This window comes from Balaenoptera musculus, chromosome 10 (genome assembly GCF_009873245.2).
Source record: "Balaenoptera musculus isolate JJ_BM4_2016_0621 chromosome 10, mBalMus1.pri.v3, whole genome shotgun sequence".
Taxonomy (NCBI): Eukaryota; Metazoa; Chordata; class Mammalia; order Artiodactyla; family Balaenopteridae; genus Balaenoptera; species Balaenoptera musculus.
This window is the reverse complement of record NC_045794.1, coordinates 57622290-57635162: the sequence shown is the minus strand read 5'-3', so window position 1 is coordinate 57635162 and position 12873 is coordinate 57622290. Positions and strand designations below refer to the sequence as shown.

At 37.5% G+C, this 12873-nt stretch overlaps 1 protein-coding gene across 1 annotated transcript in view; it reads left to right on the top strand.

Moving 5' to 3' along the window:
- Positions 1-12873, top strand: part of PTPRR (protein tyrosine phosphatase receptor type R) — a 380848-nt gene that overhangs the window by 81955 nt on the left and 286020 nt on the right. Inside the window, exon 6 of the mRNA XM_036867331.1 lies at positions 516-662. The gene's annotated coding sequence lies outside the window, so the exon portion shown is untranslated. The remainder of the gene's footprint in view (positions 1-515; positions 663-12873) is intronic.

The window sequence follows — 12873 nt, the reverse complement described above, 5'->3', positions numbered from 1 at the left end:
TGGTTTATTTGTCTCTCTATGCTCTATACTGCACTGCTTTAATTATTATAGCTTTATAAGTATTCTAAGTACCTGAAGAGTAAGTAGTCACATCTTATTCTCTTTCAGTGTCATCTTAGGTATTAGACATTGCTTTCATATAAATTTTAGAATCATATTATCACTTTTACCAAAGAGTATCTGATGAGATTTTGATTAAAATTGCATAAAACATCGATTTGGAAATAATGGAAATATTTATCTTATTGAGTCTCCCAACCAATCAACGTGGGATATCTATCTGTTTAGGCCTTTTTGAAAGTCTTTCAAAGTTTAAAAATTTTCTTCAGAAGATTTTGTGTATATTAAATTTGTAGCTATTTTATGTTTTTGTGACTAAGTGATACATTTTTAAAATTTCAGTATCTCATTCTTCCATTGTTGCTGATGTGTAGAAATACAATAATTTTCTACATTTATTTTTCATTCCCCAAACTCGGTAACTATCCTATTAATTCTAATACTTTATTGTTTAGATTTTCTATCTACACAATCTTATTGAACGGTAGACACCGGTGCTCCTCCTCTTCGGGCTTGTGGACTTGGAGTAATTACACCACCAGTTTTGCTGGATCTCCAGCCTACAGATGGACGATTGTGGACTTCTCGGCCTCCGTAGCCACGTGAGTTAAATTCTGTAGTAAATCTCCTCTTGTATATATCTGTGTATTTCCATCCAATTGGTTCTGTTTCTCTGGAGGATCCTGACTAATACAGAAGCAAGTTCTTCCCCAGAGCCTCCAGATCAGAGTTCAGCCCAGCCCACACGTAGATGACAGTCTTGGGAGATCCTGAGCAAAAACCATTCAAGCCCCCTCAGACTTCTGCCATACAGAACTACGAGATAATACATAAGTGCTGTTTTGAGCAGCTAAGTCTGTGGTAATTTGTTACACACCAATGGAAAACTAACACACTTACTTTTTTTCCCTGATTTCTAATTAAATCACATCTTGGTTAGATACTATGACTGTAATAAACTTTTTTTGACATTTGTTAAGACATGTCTTATGGCCCAGTGTGCGGTCACCTTTTGTAAATGCATGGTGTGTTCTGGATGAAAATATGCATTCTGCCCATGTTGAATACTGTTAGACACACAGACACACGCACATTCACTAGGTAAAACTTGTTATTTGTGTTGTTCCCATCTTCTCTTCTATATTTTTAAGGTTTGATTGTTTCTGCCTGCTTAATCTATCAACTTCTTAAAAATGTGCATTAAAACCTCTCATTATGCAAGATAGCTGTAGAGACTAATGATTTACATATTGTGTAGCACATAGTAGGCATTTTACTAATTATTTTTGCTGAGTATTTACACTTTCATACTATAAATAATAATGACAGTTTATGGTGCTTTATCATTCTATAATACATTTTTTATGTCCACTGACTATTTAATTTTTATCCAAACTTGTGAAGCAGATTTTTTTTTTCATTTCCATATTAAGAAGCCAAAGTTCAGGCAGATTAATGACCTTCCCAAGGTCAAGCAGCTAGGAGGCAATAAGCCTGGTAGGAACCGCAAATATTTTGACTCCATGTTCAAATTTCTTTTCATTAGACCAGACAAAATTTCTTTGAAATAAATACTTATTATTATATTATTTTTGACCAAATACAGCTAATATTTAGAGTCTGCCACATATATAAATTGTACATCAAGGCAATGTTATAGGTGAAATATGATTCCTATCTAATAATTTACTTGGTAAAGAAGAAGATATTGCTTCTGATCACTATAAGTGCCAATGTAAAACATTATGGTTTATTCTTCAAAGTACAATTTTATAATTACAACAGGATATGATTGATATACTCACCATTTTTCATGTGTATGTGTGTATATTCATTTTTGAATAACAAAGGAGTAAGATTTGTTCTTTCTACCCTAGCAATGTTTAAATTAATCTGGACCTAATTTGTTTGGATACCATATTTACCACTATCTTTACATTGGTTTCATTTGCATGATTTCTCAGTGACAGCTCAAAGCAAAAATGCTTTTCAGAAATTAATATGCACTTAAGTGGACTCAGAGCCTTTGTATTATATATTCTTAGATCTCCAGGAAAGTTGTTAATAGTAATCAAATGCCACATGAATGTTATTGAGTGAATATGCCCATGTTAAGACTGTGACCAATTAAATACACTAAAATAGCAAACTGAAAGTATAAAATTGAGTCAATCAAAAGATTTGAGTTCACTCCCCACTTAATTGACTAGTTGTTGTGGTGTCACATAAACACAGTCTTAGTTTATTCCTTTTTGTTGATGGGGTTGACATGAGTAAAACTTAATTTAAAACCTTAAGAAAGACTAGAATTTTCTTTGACAGTTATTGGAAGTTTTTCAACTCCCCCTCTCTTTCTGAGCTGTTGCATTAGTAACTGTGGTTTTGACTCACTGACAATTGGAAGAAACTTGAGAAGAAATTTTGCAGGCTGTCATTTCTTCTCCATTTGAGCTAATCTTCATCGGGCTGTTGGCAATATCATTTGGCTTAAGACTATGATGAGGCGTAAAATGAGTATTATTTATTCCCAGACTGGCTAACACTATTGCTTTGATACAGTTGTTGGGGAAAATATGCAGGTTCTATTGGAGTTAGAGATGTACCTCTTGAACAAAAATGTTTGCTGATTTTTTTAAGTGATAAGAAACATGAAAAGCTTCGTAGGGATTTGAATTTTAATCAAAGATTCTGATTCCAAAATTTTTGCTACTGTGAAAGACAGAATTTTTTTCCTGCCATTGAAAAATATATTTTCTCATGTGTACTATAGCCTGCTTTATTGCTAAGAATCTTTCAAAGTTTGATCTTTAAAAATGTAGACCATAAATGCATCTCCCACACTGGCCCAAACAATGTCTTGGATGCAGTAGCTTTTCTTTCTTGACTGCAGAAATAAGTTATAAAAGGTGATGATTGCTTAGCCATTGTTATTAGGAGAACCCAGGTAGACTGATGGGTTCTCGAGAACAACATCCTATGATAAGTTTCTGGAAGGAGCCTTTGTGGAACAGCACTGGTTGATGAGTTCTTAGGAGGTTGACTGAATGAATGCACCTTTAACCTTAGTGCTGGCCAACCTTGCTCAGGCTGGGTCTTCTACTTAATACCAGTCCAACTCATGTTGTGTGACTGCTTCACAAATGCATGATGAAAAATAAAATGGTTTAATTATTTCTGAATTGATGGATCCTTTCAGTTTTGCATTAGCTCTAGACTTTTTACACTGATAGGGTTATGAAAATCTACTTTGCTCACGTAGTATTGAAGAAACAGACAAGGAGGTTGTGACTTGCTCAAGGTCAAACAACTAGAGGCAGAGCCAGAACTTAAATCCAAATCTGCACAAGCGCTCTTTTTTCCAGGCAAGAAAGCCAAGATCAAGTGTTTTTCATCATCAGAGTGTGAGGGAAAAAAGCGAGGTCTCTTTCCAAAATGAACCCTATCTTTTCCTGACAGTGGTCTGAGATATCAGAAATAGAATATGTTTGATTATTGATCCTGAATTATCCATATGCATTTGTTTTAAAAATGGTAACCCTTGTTATTTTAGAGTGTGCACGCCTACATGGTCACACCACAATTCATTGAGAATTTAGGACAGACAGGGTATTTATTGGAAAGTCATCTTCTGCTCAGCTCTTAAATGAATCCATTTATCTGTAGCACTGAACTTCATATCTGTCCAAATCTTCTCTTTATATTAGCTATAACTAAAGCTGAACGAGATTTGAAAGCTTTAAAGTAATGTCAGCTAAACTGATAAGACCAATGGCTGACATAAGTCGCTGGATAGCATGGTTAAATGGTCACAGTGTAAACCATACATATCAAATGCCCTGGCACCGCTCTTTTGGAGTGGTCCAGATCCAAAGCAGGGAGCTTTGAAAGGATATAGAACTGAAAAGAATGACCATGAGAGTATTTATGAAAATGAATTTTTACCTTCTACCCTAGGGAGCAGAAAGAGAGGAACAAAGGTAGGTAACTTCAAGAAAAGAGTCAGGTATTTGACTGGGGTTCTGCATTTTGTGCTTTGATGGAGTTTGCGGGGTAGATGCCCAGGAGACCCTCCCTAGTAGAGGGGCTTGAGGGAGCTTTCATCGTCCTGTTCAGGGAGGCTGCCCAAGCCTGTGTGAATCCCCATAAGCAATCCCAAGGGCATCGCGGAGTTAGCTTCATTCCAAACGCAGCAAGAACAGCCAAAAGAAAACATGTGATACCAAAAACAGTTTTAAGAGAGGGGCTTGGGGGAAAAGATTGGAATAGGAGGAAGAAGGGGAGGAGAAGAAGGAGAGGAAGAGAGAGAGAGAGAGAGAGAGAGATCAGTATCAATCTGTGGAATATGTCAGCCTCAAAAATTAAAGCCCTAAGCCACGTGACCTTGATTCTTGAAACACTATCTGTGACCTCAGTTTGAAACTAGTTTATAAAAAAAAAATAGAAGTAATGTGTTCTTTAAAAAAAACATAGGGACACATATTTAGGAAACTTCTCTCTGTCTAGGAACTTTCCCTGGTTCGGTATTCTGGGCTACAAAGCAAGCTACAAAGTTCTTGCATGAGAGTGTAATAATGTAATACCTTTATACAAGCAAAGTCAGGAGCTATCAGCCAACCTCCCAGCTTTTTGATATTATGAAAAAGGTTAGAAGAAAGTTCTTTTTAAAAAAACTGCTTCATTAAATTTGCTAAATTGTTCAGGCTTATAGTCAATAACAAGCAAGTAGAAAGAAGCAACCTTGTTTACAAGTGACCATTAGTTGTTCCTTGATTTAAAGAAATGAGGTTGAGTAACCAACTCCAGCTTGCCATGCAAAAGGCTACCATGTAACAGAAAACTGACTTGGCAAACTGAACAGGACAGTGTTCTGGGTTCAATCATTTTGTGGGTCAGTTAGCTTTGTTGTGCTCTAAATTCTAACCATTTCTCCCATGTATACTGTTGCTTGGAAACAGAAAGTAGAATAATACGTAAGAAACCAAATCCATCCCTACTACTGGAAAAGCAAATGAATGCCCTCAAAATGTATGTTGTACATTGGTTGATGGGTGGTAGCATTGTCTTCTTGTACAAAGATTAGCAAAAATACAGTGACCTCTCAGAAAAAGCTCAGAAATTAAAATCAAAATGTATCTAGATCATTGTTTTCTTAAATAGAATATACATACTTACAGACAATGTGTATCATAATTTGTGGAAGAACTCACAGGAAGATACATTAGATTCAGTTCAACAGACTTTTTAATGTTGCCACAAAAGCAGCAGGAGACAATATTTATAGCTTCTTTACTGGTGGTAGACCTCATAAGTTGGCTTCAATCAAGCATCACCCCCACCCCTAAGTTTCTTTTTTTTAAGTCTAAGCCTTCATAAATGCATACATGTACAGTTTTAATTTGGATTCAAAATAGGTTCTTGGATGAAAAATGTCATACATTTTTTGTGTAGTTGTATAAGTAACATTTAGCTAAAGATAGAAGGTAAAACTTCTTTTAAGTGGAACAAACGGATATGCAGGTATAGTTTTACTTTTAGAGCTACGGTTAAATACCATATTTACTTCCCTAGGGGGTTACTAGCATATTGGGTTACCAATCTATAATGCATTTACCCAAAATGGTAAAAGTATATGTAACCTCTTAGGTCTGTGTTGACATATATATGACATTACAACACTTTGAAATGTTGTGATTGATCCCATTTAACTCAGTGGGCCATGAGGAAGAGTCAATTTCAGAATGATTAATGAAGGGCAGGGTAAAACTCAGGAAGCTCCAGAAAAAAGAGAAACTGCTTGATCCTCCAGGGCAGCCATCTTCTCTGGTTCCCTTATAAAATTGAGTAAAGTAGATCAAATCCCCTCAGCTTCCCAAGGTTCAGATCTAATAAGTGGCATAGTATTATATCCAGTTATGCACCCATGTACATCTTTTAGGATTTCTGACTTAAGGTGACACAAATGTCTCAAGGAAGAGCTCAGACCTTTTTCAGGAAGCGTTGGAGAACACATTTCAAATTTGAAATACTAAGCCCTGAAATTTTTCAGATGAAATACTAAGCTCTGAAAATTTTCAAATGGATGTTGGCATAAAGTTTATCAAGGAGGGGAAGGCAGCCTTCAGTCTCAACAGAATGTACTGTTTGCAGGTCAATTGCTGAGCCATTGATTGAATAACTGAATGTCAAATCAAATTTTGTTGCTATAACAACCAAACTAACTGGCCCATTAAGGGTTGATCCTGGTCAGTAATCCAATCTGTTGTTCAGAGTATGACTGTTTTGAATGTCCCCAAAACTAATTTCATCAGGAGACTATTGAATTGGTGCCATCAGGTCTCAGAATGTTGAGAAAGGACCTACTGAGGCCTTCGGTTTCTTTCCTGAGTGTAGAATGACACAGAAACAAAACAATTCATATATTTGTTTTCTACTTTTGTTCTCCAATTATGGCATTTGGCATTTGGGGGGCACTTTAAAAGTGGAATGAATACTTTGGGTTAAATTGAACACAAATAGAGAAAAGCCAACAGTAAAAGGACTTTATTTTCTCCAGTCACATTTCAAAAGGTTACATTTATTTATAAATATCAGAGCTATAAGAGGAAACATAAAAAAGTAAACATATAAATTAGAATGCTTAAACCTGCTAGTAATTAAGGAAATGAAAATTAAAATGATAATAGGGATCCTGTGAGCTTGGGCCAGAAGATCAAGCAGCTGTGGCAGCTGCCAGGAGATTGGCATTGTAAATGTGTAGAGTCATTTTGAAAAACAATCTGACAATAAATTTTAAGAACCAGAAAATATTTCCCTACCATTGAAAATTTTTATCCTAAGGCAACAGTTCACAAGAAGAAAAAGGTTACAGTTGTGAAAACGTTTGTGGCAGACGGATTGGTTCATCCTTGTAAAAATGTGGGAGGACTCGAAATGTTACACTTCAGAGGAATGGACAGATAAGATCATAGTTCTTTTTTATTTGTTTATTTATTTATTTATTTATTTATTTATGGCTGTGTTGGGTCTTCGTTTCTGTGCGAGGGCTTTCTCTAGTTGCGGCAAGTGGGGGCCACTCTTCATCGCGGTGCGCGGGCCTCTCACTATCGTGGCCTCTCTTGTTGTGGAGCACAGGCTCCAGACGCGCAGGCTCAGTAGTTGTGGCTCACAGGCCTAGTTGTTCCGTGGCATGTGGGATCTTCCCAGACCAGGGCTTGAACCCGTGTCCCCTGGATTGGCAGGCAGATTCTCAACCACTGCGCCGCCAGGGAAGCCCCCATAGTTCTTTTTTGTTTTTTTAAAGCTCAAGCATTCAGTTTACTTACAGAAATTATACAATTATACATTGCTTCACAAAGGCAGCAAACACAAGATCATAGTTCTTGATAGAATATTACTAAGCAGCCATGAAAAGTTTTAAGTATGGGCAACGCGAAGAATGTTAAGTGAAAAAAAAGGAATACAAAATCTCTATATTCGTCATGATTACAATATGTGGTATATGTTTATATACGGACAAGAAGTGAAGTGAAACAGAAGAAATAAAAATCAGTTGTCTTTGAGTGGAGAAAATTGGAGTCATATAGATTGAGCCCTAAATATATATATATGAGCAAATGTATCTCTTCTGAAATCACTAGGTATATGGTATTATAATGAAGTTAAAACACTAAATGAACCAAAAATGTTATATTGTAAACTTTGGAGCATTTTGAATTTGAGACTTAGAGAACAGTGAGAAGCATAAACCTAAAAATGTTCCTTATAGCTATGCTTTTGCTTTCAACCCCTTTTCTTTCCTTTTTTTTTTTTTTTACAAAAGCAACATAAAATACACAAAAAAAGCCAAAAGAACAATCCATAATTCATCCCCACCCTGTCTCTCACTTTATTCCAACCCTCCTACCATGAATACTATTTAGTGACTTTATACAAAGTAGTCTGAATTTGTAAAGCCAACTTCTATTGTTAGACAGTTTCTTTCCTTTTTTCCATCATTTACTAGCAGCGAGTAGCCACTACCATTTATTGATTCAGGCAAAGTGCCAGTTACTGTACTCTTAGTTGTTGGGCTAATATCAAGTAGCTGATGAGAGAGAGAGATATCTTAGTCCCACTTTTATAGAAATGAGAGAGCTGATGTCCACAATTACCTGCTAGGAAGCGGTAGGGCTGGGAACCCAAAGCAGTTCTGACTGCAGAGTGCATGCTCTTCAACACTAGTGTCTGTTGTAAGCAGTACCACACTTATAGCAGGGCAGCCTTGGGAGCCAAGAAGGGGACCAAGCTTCAGCGCTCTTTCTCCCGTGGGACTTGCTTTGCAAATCCCTCTGTAGTGGCTGGGACCAGCCAAGCAGGCAGGGCCAGCAGGAGGATGTCCCCCCCAGACCTGGTCTGCACGTGCCTCCGTCTCCTTGTTTCCTGCTTTGGTGCTTTCTCCCACTCTCAGGCATGCGCTCTCAGGTGTTCTAGTACTCCTACTCACAACTTGAGGTTATCTCTTGATGGGCCTGTGGTTATAGCAGAGTGACTGGCTGCAGGTCACTCCTGCTGGTCAAAGTGGCATTTTTCCTTCACAGGATCGTGAGCAATTCTAACAATAACACTGGGATGTCAGCTCGTGGTCCTCCTGAAAGCCACTCGGATCCTAAGATGTATTATTATTTTTACCATGGCTGAGGCAATCTTACCATGCTGTGTAAATTTTGGAGAATCCCATTATCATAGCATCTAAGATATGAAATGGATACTTATCAGAACCATAGCTGAGCTCCCCTCGGCATGCATTGGATTACCCTCCTTTTACATCCTAAGAGCCCCCTGGCGTGCCTTGACCCAGACTTCTCCAAAAGAGACCACTCCTTCCACTATCTTCACTCACGAGGAAACTGCCAACTGCTTTCTTCTGTCTCCATCAGGCAGACCTGGGTTAGAATCCTAATTCTGTCCCATACCAGTCGTACCAGTCCTTTACCAACTCTTCATTTCTGTGTCCGTAAAATGAATACATCAACATCTAATTCACAGAGTGTGTAAAAATTGTTTAACCTACTGCCTGGTACACATAGGTCCTTGGACTGGTAGATATCCATATAAGCTTTATTTACCATTCCACCTGAACAGAAGCTAGGATTCAGCCATTCTCAATCCTGCCCTCTCTATACCCTAGAATTCCTTCTTTATTCTCTACCCTACTCACCATGCACATTCCTGGCCTTCACTCACTGCCACCATCTGCTTTCCATGTTTCCATTCCAATACTGCTAATTACAGTATTATGCTGGCAGCTACTAACTCATGCTACATAATCTGTGCTCTCTGACCTCAGTCTGCTTGGTCCTCATTGCAAGTTTTATTTCTCTCCTGCTAGATTGAAATTGCCATAGTAACTTCCCCAAATCTACATTCTTTTAAAGAACCCAGTTGCATGCCCACCTTCTTTACTCTCAACAGATTATCTGGCCTCCTGTTACGAAGAAGATCACCACTGTATAGCAAAGGGTGTGACAGCATAAATCAATACTGTAATAATCTTGCTAAAGCATCCCTATTAGAAGAACTATTATTTCTCTCCTGAAAATCATTCAGTGTCTGTCCTCACATACAAAGCAATATCATGATCATGATTTTGGTTTGATTTCATTTCCTTTTTCTGAACCCTACATTTCAACCAATCTGAACAGGAACCCCAAATCTCTTTCTATTCCATCTTTGTACTTACATTATGACCATTTCTTTTTTTTTAGAATGTCATTCCCCTGCATTTTCTATGTATCAAAATTCTGCCCGTCCTTCAGCACCATAATTAAAATTTCATATGCTCCATAAAAAACCTTCTGTGATTATTCCAGCTCACTTTCCTATTTTAAAACATATTGCTCTTTGTTCTACTTGTAGGGTGCATTCCACTCTTTATTATGTCATTTGTCTACGTTGCATCCCTCCTCTGAGAATATAAGCTTCTTAAGAAAATGCAACCAGGAGTTACATATATTTATAAGTTCTTAGGAAGCCATTGTTGGAGTAGTTCACAGCCAATGAAGAGGGCAGGTTTAAAGGACCCCCTGTACTCTTTTCCTTCTCGCTGTCTTTGAAGTCTCTTTGAAGTGAAAGAAACCTCTACCCAGAGAAAAGCTCCTCAGGGAAACAGGTCAGATGAGGATGAGGTCCTGTGTGCTCCAGTAGGGATCTTTGGAACTGAAGAGACAGAGCAGAGGGAAGAGGGTACACTTGAAACGTGGTCCAGAGGGCTTTGCTGTCTCCTATTGCTAAACAGTGTCAATGACCCTGTAATTTTCTCTGAGGCTGAGAAGTCACTTCAGTCCCAACCTTCGGGTTTTACAGATAACTCTGCCAAGAAAAGCTGCTTCTGCCTGGAACTTGATTCATGGTGATCTCAGTTTGAGTGTCTCACAAACTGAGAAATGCAAAATCCTAGTCAATATGCCTCATGTCACGCCCTTTTCCTTAAAGAGCTTGGGATAAGCACAGAAAGAATAGAGAGCCAGAAAGGAAGATTAAAAAAGCACTGATTCAAAATGCGTGTGTGTGTATACATATATATCACCCTTAATACCAGCAGCACCATCAGAACAAGACTTTTTGTCCTTTATTAGATCTCATCGTATGCATGGAGACTCTTTGGAACAAGCATAATCTTCCACTACAGTGTTGAGCTAAGCCTTCCAATAAAAATAAAGCCTAAGTTCTTAAGCAAAATGCTGTACAATCTTGTATTTCTCATTGCGTGTTTCTTAGCTACAACATTAATCCCAAATAGTTTTTAGAATCTCCTCTCCATCAAAAATAGAGGGAGATCTGAATACATCTTTTTAAAGTATCCTATTTACAATCAGAAAGGTGCCTCTTTACTTCTCTTTCTATGAAACAGTGACATCTACTGCTCGGTGGGGCTAATCCTGGGGGATATTCTAAGGCTAGAACCACCAGTGATTCAGCTCTTCTGCCTTTGGAGTCAGAGGCAGGACCACAGTCACTATCTCTTCCACTTCCCCATCCTGCTTAGGCCCCTCCATAACACTATAATGTTTGAACTTCTGCACAAATTGCATTCTCTTCTTTCTGGATTAATTCCTTCTATAACAATTCTGTCACAAAGTCTTTCCTCATACCGAGCCCAAACTTGTTTCTTTTTAACATGTAACTTTCTCTTAGCCTTATCCTTGGACTAGTGTTCAACAAGTAAAATTCCTTTTCCACATGACAGCCCTAAAGACAAAAAGTTGTCGTATCCCATCAGTTTTCTTTTTCCACCTAAATAATGTCACTTCCTTTGGCCCTCCTGGATATTATTTTAAGCCCCTCTCTACATCTTTCCTAGTCTCTACATGTTCTTCTATTGATTCACATACATCAGAAAAATAAAAGTGTGCATGCCACCAAAGGTCTATCATTATATAAATGAGTGACTTCATCCTTAAATGGCAGTCATGGCATAGTGGGTAAGCAAGTGGAATTTGAAGAGAGAAGACCTGAGTTCAATCTTGGCTCCTCCACATAAACTATAGGTCTTATGCAAATTACCCAGCAGTTCCAAACCTTTATTTACTAGGCTGTAAAATGAACGTGACAATAATAGCCACCTAGTAGGTTTGCTCCAAGGCTTAAAATGAAATTCAATGAGGCATTGTGTGAAGAGCACTTAGCACAGGTAATCTGAGTACGCAATAAATGGAAGCCTTCTTGGTATTAACCAGCTGCTGCTAAACTATATAAACAAACATGAGAAAAGTTGAGGAGAAATGGGAGGTAAGAAGCAAAAGAGGAAATAGAAGAAATAAGGAATGCGCAGCATGTTTTAAATTAACTACAAAATGTAAAGTTTCTTAAAGTCTGAGCCAATTTTATGCATATCCTATGTGCCGAGCTCATATCCAGTGTCTGGCATATAAAAGCAGATTAGTAAGTGTTTTCTGGATGAATGAACTTCATATAGATCAAAATATACTATGCAGCAATGGAGAAAAACATCATAAAGTTAGTGTTATAGCAACATTTCCTATATGAAACATGATACAATATAAAAAGCCCAAATATAGCAGATGTTGAGCCATGCCTAGGTTGCATGGTACATTTAGTAACCTGAAAGAAGCTATTCATTCAGCAATTTTTATTCATTTGGAAACAGTTGGATCCATATTGCATGCATACATCAAACTCTTTTCGACATAAGCATCATGAACAAAAATTCATTTTAGTGACTACCTATGTTTAAGCATAAGTGCTAAGAATACAAAGTATAAATTATCATTTCTTCCCTAGAGGCATTTACAATATAGTTGAGAAAATAATTAAGTCACATAAAATGATCACTAAAAATACAAAGAATAAAAGAGTCATACAGCCAGTAGTAGCCAAATCATTCTAGCAGATGTCTCACATCATACCTCATAACCAATGGAGTCATTTTCCATTATACATGAGTCAAGCCCACCAATTTTGGAGGTTTATTTTTCCCACTGTAAGTCAGGTAAAGTGCCTAAAGAAGGATAGGAAAACAGGGAAATTTGAAAGTATTTGAATGAACTTGGAGACAGTTCCTAATGCAGGTGCTAACCACATAGCACTCAGAGAATTAAAGTTCTTCAGTGGTCTCAAGGAAAGCAAGCTGGATTCCATAGTAAGCTGGTGTCCCAGATAAAGGAATTACATTTGCTTGTTTATGTTCTCAGTGTAACCTCTCTTTGTTTGGTCTCACCATTTGCCTAATGAAGAGAGGAATAACTGTGCTGTCTGAATAACAGAATCGTCATGAAAATTATATGAAATAATGCAATAGAAAGGCCTTTGAAAATC